Raw genomic sequence first — 13,392 nt, 5'->3', positions numbered from 1 at the left:
TGACTCCCCACTAAAAGACGTCAGGTCCAGGTGATCGTCTCAGAGTAGAAAGAGTCACATTTCGTACATCGAGTCCCCAACTGATCGTCGGAGCCATCGCAACACGGAATACCGGCACTCAGATCTGGGGCTGTCCAACACCTCCCTTTTGAAACCCCTCCTCATTTCCTCATCATCTTTAGCTCGATAAATAACTTTTTCTTAGGCTAATTTAGATGCATTATGTAATAATACGAAATAGTTATCTTTTCTGGTTTGATAGAAGTAAATGAATGCGGTTATATTTTCAGAAAAGAAATTTGTAACCTATTTTTCATAATGCTATAGTAAATAAAAGCATGAACATGTAAAAATTATAGATTTATTAAATAATGGAACACCGGAAATTTTTGTTCTTTTTAATAGGCTAGGCACAAAATTTTTTTATCAATGGAATAACGGTACAATTAAATACTGTAACAGGAGCAGTATAACGGTCCAGGATAACGGATTTCTTTCAGTTAAGAAGAATTAAAGATATTAAAGAAAATGTAGAACTTATGAGTAACAACCTATTGCCGCAGAAATGTATTGTTTAATATACGTATTTTTGAAAAAAAAAAAATTACGTAAACAGTATATTCTATCATTGATTTAAATCAATAATACCAATATAAATTCTTATTTATTTTTTATACATTTAATAAATGTCTAATATTTCACTTCTGTATATACTTTTGTAAGTACGTGTGAATAACTTTTTATTATTTTGTTTTATATTTGATTTAAACATTTTAAGTTCTCATGTTTACGTACATTGACAGCAAAACCTATGTTTATATCTATATGGATATGTACAGTACACAGAAAGGTTTAATTTAGCATTGTTTTATATTTGATATATTTTTACCCCTTCAGATACACATGTTACTGATTTATGTAAATAGATAGATCTATTTGAAGTGAAACGAATTGTTTGTTCCTCATTTGTATACCACTATTTTTATCGGTAAATTCTGTATTTGTCACTTGAATTAAATTTTACATGTTCTCTATTGTGTAGTAGCCAATCTGTAACATATTTTTAAAGTAATTTCCTCTTTGTTACTTTATTTCTCATTTTTAGAAAATGTAATAATATATTATTTTCCGAAAAATTTACGCTATTTAAAACAAAACAAAAAAAAATAGAAATATTTATTTTTAGTTTTAGTTTGTAAGTTTATTACGTCGCAATCATTAATTTAGAATTTTTTAATATTTGTATTAATAAATGTAAGAAATTATTGTACTTCAAACATAATTTAAATTTAAATTTAAAGCTTATTAAAATTAAAAATAACTTAAATCTTTGTTTTGATTTTTATTATCTAACCTTGAAAAACAATTTCGCAAAAACGATATGTTGTAAAAACTTGTAACTTATCTCATTTAACAAAAGAATAATATTTTCGGGCATACTCATAACATATTTAAAAGATAACTAGTTATCAATGAAAAGTCTTTTTCTGTTTAGCCTCCGGAATCATCGCCAGGATTACTTCAGAGGATGAATGAGGATGATATGTGTGAGTGTAAATTAAGTGTAGTCTTGTACAATCTTAGGTCGACCATTTCTAACCCACCGGGTTGGTCTAGTGGTTAACGCGTCTTCCCAAATAAGCTGATTTGGAAGTCGAGAGTTATAGCGTTCAAGTCCTCGTAAAGCCAGTTATTTTTACACGGATTTGAATACTAGATCGTGGATACCGGTATTCTTTGGTGGTTGGGTTTCAATTAACCACACATCTAAGGATTGGTCGAACTGAGAATGTACAAGACTACACTTCATTTACACTCATACATATCATCCTCATTCATCCTCTGAAGAATTATCTAAACGGTAGTTACCGGAGGCTAAACAGAAAGAAGAAAAGGTCGACCATTTCTGAGATGTGTTGTTAATTGAAACCCAGTCACCAAAGAACACCGGTATCCACGATTTAGTATTCAAATCCGTGTAAAAATAACTGACTTTACTAGGATTTGAACTTTAGAACTCTCGACTTCAAAATCAGCCGATGACAAGTTTTAACCAATAGACCAACCCGGTGGGTTATCAATGAGAAGTCTAATAATGCTTTACCGAACGAACTTTTTTTATTATTAATACTAGCAGATCCGAAAAAGCTTCGCTATTGCTAGATTTGAATATATGTATAGATTAAATGAAAGCAATTGAAAGTTTGATAAAACATTAATAAAATGAACATTACGGAACTTCACAGAATTTAACCTTTTATCCTTTTACCCTTTCTCCTTTTTCCCCCTTTTCCCTTTCCCCTTTACTTTTTCTCTTTCACCTCCCCCCTTTCCCCGTTTTTCTTTTCCCATTTTAATTTTTACCATATTACCTTTCCCACATTTTTCCCGTTCCTTTCCCCTTTTATTTTTTTCTCTTTTTCCCTTTCCATTCATTTTCCCGTTTTGCCTTTTCCCCTTTTTTCTTTTTTTCCATTTTTCCTTCTTCCCTTTTATCTTTTTCGATTTTTCCCTTTTCCGATTTTCCCCTTTCTCCCTTTTTCCTCGCGCGAAAATCAGTCCAGTAGTTTTTTAGTTTTTACCGAACACACATATTGTAAACATTAAAATTAAATCGTAAAATATTTAGCATAGCGTGTGTTGCTTTTACGCCCAACAGATAGCACTGTTAAAAAAAAAAAACATGTTTTTACCTGTCACAGGTATGACATCTTAGGTATATAAATAGTAGGTATATAAGTACTCACGCGTATTCGAATGCAACATTGTGTAAAAATGTCAACCCGATCGGAGAAGAACTTTCGAAGATTTAAGATTTTGAATAAACAAACATTTACATTTTTATTTATATACATTACTGTTCTCTCAAGTTTTATTTAATTTCTAATAAAATCATTATCCTTAACCTCTACTTACGCTACATATGTTAAGTTAATATAATTTAATTATCTCGTGTTTTGGTAATTTTATTAAATATTTTATATCTTTTTTCAATTATTAAAAACATATTTTTTCTACCATTCTGTGGTCTTGCACTCAATTTATATATCTTATTCATTTTAGTACATATCACATTTATGCGTGTAAAACAACTTGATAGCTTTATACCGTTGCGTAATTATTATTAAAAAATTTTAATTTTGGCTTGAGGTGAACCCAACGGCCGGAAGTATAATATATATACCGTGACGATATATATCAGAATGTTGGAAGAATAATTTCTTAAAATCATATTTTTTCGAAGCGTCTGCAAAACAACAGAGTTAGACGAGATCGGCGCTTGGCTGACAAAATGGAAAATAAGGGTACAAGAAATCGAGCCATTGAACATTTACGATGAAAAGGGGTAATTGTCCGCGGATCTACCTGATTGGCATCTACATCTCCCACGCGGGTCGGGTACGGTACCTTGGGCTACACTTGAATTGTCACCTGACGCGGATAGAAAACAGGAAACAACTTAATATCAAGTATGTGGAACTAAACTAGCTGCCGGGCAAAAACTCAGAGTTATCGTTGTCTAATAAACTTTTGATGTATAGAGTTATCTTTAAAACTATCTGGGATCCATCTTTGGGGTACGACGAGTAACAGCAATATTGAGATAATTCAAAGATTTCAAAATAAATTGATGAGGACCGTAACAGAGGCGCCGTGGTTTGTTAGGGTTAGAGAAATTCATTACTATCTAGGATTATTTTCTATTTAAGAAGAGATCAAAAATTAGCTCGCGGTACAAGCAGAAGTTTGACAAACAGGGTAAATTATATGGCAGTAAATCTCTTTGACAACGGCGATGAAATCAGGCGACTTAAACGCTTCCATGAGTTTAACCGCAGCAGTGACCTGGAGAAAGAACCTAAGAGTGTGAACACAGGATGACTGTAAGTGTGTAATGGACATATCTTTGATAATTATAGCTACTTCTATTTACCAACGAATAAATATTTGTTTTATCAATATTGCTGTTTTCATATACCGGTGTTGATGACGTTGTTTTTATTTTTATTTTTATCTTCGTGTGCTTCTATTTTAATTTCTAGTGCTATTTTAAGTACTGAACTTAACTTGGACCATTTGCTGCAACTGCTTTTCCTATATATGAGTTGTTGAACCTTTGCTTGCTTTAATGAAAGGTTTCGTCGGAGACTTTCTTTAGGTGATTATCGTGAATCAAATTTACTTATAGTTCACTATGAAGTACCGATAAGTCCAGATAAAATAAGAATATTTTTGTGCTAAATTCTCCACGACCTAGCGTTCGTTTTATTTTTAGAATACATATTATCTTCAAAACCGCATTATATACGAACACAACCAGCCTTCTTAGCGGTTATTGTACAATAATTTTACCTAAAAAATTAAAAGATAAAAAATAATTTTATAACGAATTGTAAAAATAAAAATTTCGAGTACAAGTAGTAAATTTTTAACGAGTAAATAAATATTTGTGTAAAGTAAAATGACAATTGCGGAATGACTATATAACTGAGGGGATTAAAAGAAAAAATAAAAGGGTATGAGTGAGATAGTAGGAGAGTTACTGTAAAGAAGAATCTGAGAGAACATGTTGAATTAAAGAAAGGTGAATAAAGGTAGGGAAAGGAAAGAACAGTTAATTATTATCCTGAACATCCCTTATAGTAATAATAATAAAAATAAAGCTTTCCATTTGTATATTGGAAAGATCCATGATAGGTAAGAGGCCTATTCTTTACCATAAACATCATTTCTACTAATTGTGCTGCAGTTTTTGTTGTTCCTTTAAATATATGTTGTATCTGCACGTCTGTATGTTTATGTGTATTTTCTATAGTTAGAAATGTATATTTTTTTAAATTTACCTTTTTTATTCATTATTTATAACACGTTTGCTTTGTTTTGTGCAATGATATATGTATACGAATATATATAGAAGAAAGTGTCCTGATCGATTGACTTATAAATATACAACCCAAACCGCTTAACATAGGTGAATTTTTGGGGATTGTTTTTATTTCGTAAGTACGCTCTAAGGAAATATTCTGGAAAATTCCATCTACAAGGAGGCCAAAAGGGGGGGGCCAAATTTTTTTATGAAAATTCTGTAACTCTGTAACCGAAGAAGTTATAGCAGTGTTATTTAAACATTCTTTTGAAAAGAAAATTATACATACATGTTTCACCATTTTTTAAAAAAAATTGAATTTGCGGTTTGCAAAGGAGTTTCAACGTACTTCATGAAACTATGTGAAGCCAAGGTGTTACAGTCTGAAAATTGATATTTAGACTTCTCTTTGAAAACAATGAGGCACATCTTTTAGCACAATTTTGGAAAAATCAAGTTACTTTTTCAAGAAACAATTAACTATTTTTTATTGAGTAGTATGAGCTTCACATAAAAGAACACATCATCTGTGAACGATAATTGTCGCCGGTCAACAAAGTCTACAGTGTACAACATTCCCAAGATAAAGCCAAATGCTAAAAATAATTTGACAAGAACAAAATCCTAGTCTAAGTAAACAGACAATTTCGCTTTATGCTCGATAAAATGTTTAGTTTTAGTGAGCACACTAAAACAACGTCTAAATTATGATAGAATTTTTTACAAACGCGTAATATTTCTTTTAAAACGTATTCTGGAACAAGTAAAAAAATCCACTCGGATGTCAGCTGGTTTTTAATAAAAATAGAATATATTTTGCCGGTAATATAATGGTTTTCAAATACAATACCCCGTCTTCTTCTACTATAATTTTAAAATTAGCTATAGATTCGAGCCACAACGGGTGACATATATTACAAACCTATCATAGCATATTCCCAAATATAAATTTTCAAATTTTATGTAGAATTAATTATTAATAATAAAAACAATAAATAAATTTAAAAAAATTAAAAAAATCTCGTAAAGAAATAGTTATTTAATATTATTTATTTTTCTGAAGTAATTTCAAGAAATAGACAATTTAAAAAAAAAATTGTTTTATATCTTTCCGTGCAGATTTTAGCCCCTTAAATCATTGTTTATTATAATATAGTATAAATGTTATGACATTTTATTTCAAATAAAAACACATATATTATAGCTGATAAAAATTATAATTACCGGGCTCGGGAAAATATTTTTGAGGATTAAAAAAAAAATCATGCAGAGGTCTAATGCGACTCATTTATTTGATTTTCATAATCAAACCTTTAGTTAATTAAAATCGAATATTCTGATATTAAAACCTTTTTTTTGTCTGCTTTGAGGATCGAGTACAAAATTCATTACCGTAGATGTGGCCTGATCCTCCTTAAACTCTGTAGGCTTACTATTACTAATGGAAATCTAAAGAGATTATTAATTTCCAGTATATTGAAAAAAAATTGGAAAACATATACTGGCTCATTAAAATAAATGTAATTAAGTTAATCCAAGGTATTTTATCAATTAATTATCAATATAAAGAACAGAAAAATCGGTGATTGCTCAAAATTTACAGATCTTCTACAGAAGATCTGTAAAAATCTGTAAACAATTAGTTTATGAAAAATGAAAATTAAAAAAAAAATTCTTAATAAATAGAAAGTAGGCAGTTGTGAAACTTGTTTTGCCAATTGTAATGCAAAAAATTCATTGTTTGATAGCAATAGAGGAAAGTATTTAATAAAATTTTATATTTTTAAATTTATGAAAATTGTTTCGAGTTTATCTTTCTGGAGGTAAATATATCCAGTTTTATATTATGAACCTTGCCTTAGATCTTTTAAGCATTCTGAGTTTGAAATTTAATATTTTTAAAAGTTTTTAAGCAAAATTTATCCTTTTTGATTAGATTTGTCTAAAACAACAGTTGGTATTTTTTACTTTTTTTTTATGAAAATAAAAAAAGTAAAAAATACCGTAGTGTTCAATAAGTATTATGTAGTTATTATTTTTTTATTCGAAAAGACCAACTTAGGACCACGAAAATATCACTTCTTTTTCTTCTTGTTTTTTGTCGGCATGGTTCCATTTTTGTTAATCTGTCAATTTTCTTCCTGCCTTTCTTTTTTCTGCCACTAGACACTGTAAATTATTCTTCGGAAATTATCTCTATCGCAGCAGTCCTCTTCTTTCAAGCCTATTATTTGGAGGTCTTCTTTCAAGTAATTTGATTCACTTTTCTTTTACCTTTCACAGCTTGTCAAATATTTTTTTTATTTAACCTGTTTGAGTCAATCCTGATCGTACTCTCCGGGGTTTAACTTCTTTTCCTTATAACTGTTTCTAGATTTGATAAATCTCCTTGTTAATTTCAATCTGCGTCCTTTTTCTATTACCTTTGAACCGTGGATTATCCTTATGCATTATCTGGATTATCTTCGGTTAGATGTAATGTTTCAGTGTCATATTATCTTACTACAGTTGTATAATGTCTTAATTTCACGATCTTGGAGGAATTCTTCTTATTAGTGTCTTTGGTAATAAATCTAAGCTTGTCCGGTTTTAACATTCTATTTTCAATTGACGATTTATCTATTGTTGTTGTGCTTATAATCTTTCCAAAATACATAAGTATTTGGTGAAATTTATTTATTTTTTGAAATTTTTGTTTTTTTGAATGATTGTCTTTTGATGTTCGTCATAATTTCCATCTTGATAAAAGATACCTGTAGGTCTCCTTTTAGGACTAATTTTTTAACTCTTTTATTTCTACTACTGCGTGTGTCTTCCTTAGATTTAGCTAAAAATAGCCATATCGTCAGTAAAGACTTAGACATCTTATTTCGACGTTTTGGTTTTTCGATCCAATCATCGCACCCGTATCATTCGTCTACCAAACGGTTTACACTATTTCAAATGTATATATATATATATATATATAAAATTAAAATGTTATTTATTTATTTTTTTAATACCTATTTCCTCAGGATCACTAATGATGATTGTTTAATAGTTGTAATGGCCATCTTGCTTTTAGATTTAAAGTAAAAATTTTTCATAGAATCTTTTTAATGTTTTCTTATTTTCCAGTTTATTTTAATAACCGTTCAACCATTTTCTTTCTTTGTACTATATTCATAAAATTTAATTATTTATTAAATTATTACAAATGAAATATTAAACAAAATTAAAACAAAGCAAATAAACCTAATTTAAAATATTTTTATATTATTTATTTTTAATCACCATGATATAGCAGCGGAACTAACTGGACTAGTCTTTTTAAAAAACTTGCAGGTAGTTAATCCTAACCATTATTGAAATGTACGTTATTTTTAAATATTATAATATACACGACGAGCCTTTTCCTCTTCTCATGTATATTTTTTTCTTGTTTAAACATGCATTAAAATAAAAGTATAAAAATGAAAAATTACATTAAGTTTATTCCTGAGGCAAAATAAATTGTTGAAATATTATTTTGAAACAGCAGAGTAAATACGATATAATACAACAAAAAAATATAATAATAAATAAATAATTAAAAAGTTTTTCAATAATCTTTTCCTTCTGAATTCTGAATTATTTATTACATTTTATAAAGTTACAACGGCAAGTTAATGGTTAATTTTTTTTTTAGTAGTTTTTTATTTTTCTAGGGAAAGATACAGAAAATTTATTATCAGCTAATTACTATCTGTAAACTAAAACAAGACATCGAAAGTTTAGTAAAAAGAGTAATAATCTTGTATTTGACGTAAACGAATAAAGATAACTATATTATTAGCCTGCAGGATTATTTATACTGGAAAATTGTGTATGAAAACTAAATAAATAAAAAATATTTTTTTTGTATTTCAAATTAATAGGGTGTTCTAAAAGTAATGCAGGATTTAAATTTACAAAGTCAATCTTTATTTATGTATGTATTGACAAAGTCGTGACATACTTTGAAAGAGTATGTCACTTTGATTAAATATGGAAAATAATATCCTGCAAATGTGCCTTCCACGTCTCATACGATCCTCGCCCAATCTTTTGACACAATTTGCCGTCACATTTTCGCAGACTTGTGGCTCATTGTTACGATAACAGGTCGGATTTCTTCTTTAAGTTCAGGAACGTTTGGTATGCGTTTGCTGTAGTAATCCGTGGGTTTTAAAAATCCCCAGAGATAAACGGACAAAGTAAGATCGCATGACCCTGGTGTCCAGCTGTGATTACTGTTTCGCAAAATCAGCCGCCGATGAAATTTTTGCTGTAACAACTCGATAGTTTCGCGTGTCGCATGACATGTGGCGCAACAACTCATCAACATCATAGCCAATGTTCTCGGCTTCCAACTGAGACCAAAAAAATACTGTTATCATCTCGCGGTAATACCTATCGTGAACAATTACTGCACTTCCAGACTCGCGGTGCTCAAAGCGGCAATGTCTTCTGACGAGTGTCCAATAAGAGGAAGGCCACTTCTTTTGTTGTCCATCACTGAACCTGTTTATTTAAACGTCTGAACCATTCTTTTTACAGTTGTAACTTCTGGCGCGTTCTTCTGCCAAAACATAACACGTAATTTGCGCACAGTTTCAGGTCAACGATAGTTATGCGCTCCCGCATCGTGTATTTCTCCGTCACCGACTAACTCCGTTACTAACCGAAATGTGATTATTACAACGTATGCTTTAAGAGTGTTGCCAACCCAACGGAAAAAAAGACGCACAATGTAAATCCTTTTTTTTCTTTTTTTCACAAGGAGAGTGTCCTTGTGAGTAACGGACCTTTCCACCCGCCGGCAGTACGTCCGGCACGGCAGGTCCGGCCCGCCGGTTGTCCGGCCGGTCGGCCTGTCAGTGTAAATCCTGCTTTAATTATGAGACAACCTATATATCCAGCACCAGGCATTTTCAGGATAAAAACAAATATTTTGACCGATCATTTTTATCAGAGATATTAATACATATATACAAGTTTGTCAAAAAAGTATTCCTCATTTGATAAAAATTGAATAATTTCTCCTTTCAACTGAAGTATCAGTTTTATCGTAGGTTTTATATGAAATTTGGACCTAAAAAAAAAAAAAAAAATAAATCCCAGAACTGTATATTTAGTGGTTATTTTTTTTAGAAATTTGGGATAAATAACAAAAGATTGGTAATTCAAAACACTTGACGTAAAATAAGTTTGTTAAATGGGTAAAAAACACACAAACGTTTCAAAATAAAACTTGTACAGAATTTAATTCTGAGTAAAATGGTATGAAATTCCGCATAAAATAATTACAAAGAATTTTATAATACTACTTAAGAATTTTGAAGTTTATTAAAAAGAAGGCATATCAGAATGTTGCAGATTTGAATTAGGTATTAAACGAAACAAAATGTTTAATACTACAAAACAAAAGAATCTGTTATTCTAAGTTATTAGTAATTTCAACTTTTAGCTCTCTGCCAGAGTGATTTAAATTTAAATTCCTGTAAGAATTAATTGAGATATTTTCCGTACACTACAATTCTATATAATATACCTATCTGTATGATTGTAGCTGAAATAAGTAATAATAAAATAATTTACAAAATAGGTATCCTATTTAGAAATTATTTTAAACTATGTAGTCTCATTTGCAATCAAAAACTCTTATTTATTGTTTATATTTCACAAATAGACTTTGGTTACAAAATAAATCTGTCAAAACAATTTTTTAAATATATTTTTGTTTAATGTGCGATGTATTAATGATGAGTTTTGTGTGTGTAAAGAAAACTTTCTACCACGTGGATTTGTTTCGTTTATTGTATATAATAAGTCTTATTTGTTGAAAGTGTGACCTTAAAATGTGACTAACTCAATGAATACCCTTCACTGTATATTTAAAATAATATATATATATATATATATATTTTTTTTTTTAAATAGAAATATTTAGCTACTTAAAATATACGAAAATAAGGCGAAAATATAGTTGGTATTATGCCAGTTAAAATTGATTTGGTTAGTGCCAAGAACTTAAAATTAACTACTCTTTAAAGAATCTGTACTTACATTAAGAAAATTTAATATTATAATTAGGTTTTTATTAAAATAAATGTAAATTATGTTCGGATTTTCTGTATAATTTTGTAGAATAATATAACTGAAGTTATCTTGAAAATTATGTTAAGTTTTATAACAATTAGGAATTAAAGAGTAACGTAGAATATTCCATACATATTTTAAGGAGAATTGTTTACATATTTATTTGTGTTTCCTTTACGTATCAATTTTTATACATGCAATTTTTTTAATATAATAAAATTTTAGTTTCCAAAAAATATTTATACAATTTTAACGGATAATTTGAAGCTCTTTAAATAGAAAAGCAGGAATTTAAAAATATAATTTTATTAAAATTGTAAAATAAAACTGTAGACAGTAATCGTTTAAGCTAAAATATAATATTAAATAATAATATAGATAAACTAATTTTATGTGAAAATCATATGAATTTAACCTAGTGGTTTTTTCACACTCGCTAAATTTTTATATGAAAAAAATCTCGGTTAAATTGATAAATGTTGCTGGAAGATATTATATGCAGACATGCTTATTTATTTTTTATTATCAGAAGAACGCAGTGAACGTTCAACCAATTTTTAATTTAATAGAATAGGGTGATTAATGGAAAAAGCTTTGACGGAAACATAGAAGTGGAGAAAGTCCAACGGAACAATCTTTATATTATGTTAATATTTGGATTTGTGTGCGAGTATGCAGTTAAGAAAATGGTGAGTAAATTTCCTTTTGTTCATCAGCCAACTCATCAATCACGTTGATAGTTAACTAAAACTAATCCCGTATTCTATTCATACCATAAATTTTATTAAAACAGTATTTTGATATTTATTTATTTACCTTTTTTTAAATTTACAATATACTTTATAAATCCTATAGTCAAGATATCTAAAGAATTCGCGTGATGAGGGGAAATATGAAAATTTTGATTCAAGGGGGAAATTCACCTACAGACTTTTTATTAATTTAGTAGTTATCATTTCCTTTAATGGTTAATATCAGTTTTATTTTGTAAAACTTATGTTGAATTTGGATTATTAGCTTAGATGGTAAAGCGGTACGGTTTTTAACCTTAATTATTTCCCAAACAGTTTCTGTGGCATGAGAGAGATTATTTGAAAAATCAACGAATAAATAATTAGGTAATTAAAATTAATAAAATGAACTGGTAAAAATAGATAGTTGAAACATTAATCGAACTAAAATTATTTTATTTCTATTTTAATATAAATAATCCAGAAAGAGATTAAGTTTGGGTAATATGTTAGTAGCTTGTATTACTGTAACTCTAGAACCTGTTCTTGGAAAAGTTATCGAGCAAGTCATATAAATCCACGAGAGACTCTTGAATAAAATAATATGTCAGACTGTATATGTCAATTTTTAAAGCGGAAAAAACCTAAAATGTTTGAAACTTATCTTAAAAAACTATTATTAAATAAAACTTCTTGAAAAGTATACTTAAAAAAATATATATAGTAGAGCCCTGCTACAGTTTGTGAACAAAAACTAGTTATAAATGTTAAAAGAAAATACTCAAAAAAATACTTAAAAGAAAATTTATTTAAGTAGGAACAATGGATTAATAATATATATGTATGTATAAATAATTTTTATTGAATTCCATTAATTTTTTTACAAAAAATGATTTGAAATTTGTTACTGAAAGAAAAGAGGAAAATACTTCTCATAGATTAATAAAATTATCTTCCGTAAATTGATTTTATAACATTTTTTAAAGTTTTAAATTTCATGAATTAGGTATCAAAATCTTCTGCATGTATTGGCGGTTAGTGCAACCAAATTTTGAAACAATGAACGTTTAAAAGATTTAAATATATTATTCAATATTTATGAAGAATCCTCGAAGTCGTTTTTAGACTTGAAAACCTTTCATGAAAAATTATTTAATTTTCTTCCTTTCCCTCTTCCAATATAAATTTTAATTTCAATAAATATATTGACATATTTTATAAAAATATGTCAACCTGAATAACAAGTATTTATTTTGTTGCCAAGCAATTAGAGTATGTTTATCACCAGAAAAACTGTCATTTAACATTTTTAATATAGTACGGGCATGTTTTTAAAGTAAGGTCCGTATTAAAATTAAAATAAAACTAAAAAAAAATGGACAAACTTTATTACTGAAGTATAGAAGCTACACTTATGTACTACTTTTTTATATCAATTTCAACACATTCTTCATAGCGTTTCATTATCTTCATTCCCCCTTCAAGAAATTCCGCTGGCAGTAAACCACAGTATCAGGTAAAAAAAAGAAGAAAATAATAGCTGGTAGCTAAGTCAGGGCTCTAGGGTGTATGATTGAAGATTTGTAACAGACTTTTTCAGCTCACCTGTCTGATTTGTCATGTATGATAATGATAAAATCATTGTCGTGCAAAAACAAAATCCTGCGGGATAGGATCCCATGTCGTTTGTTTGTT

This window comes from Lycorma delicatula, chromosome 4 (genome assembly GCF_047948215.1).
Source record: "Lycorma delicatula isolate Av1 chromosome 4, ASM4794821v1, whole genome shotgun sequence".
NCBI lineage: Eukaryota > Metazoa > Arthropoda > Insecta > Hemiptera > Fulgoridae > Lycorma > Lycorma delicatula.
The sequence above is the reverse complement of the archived record's forward strand: the minus strand, read 5'-3'. Positions refer to the sequence as shown.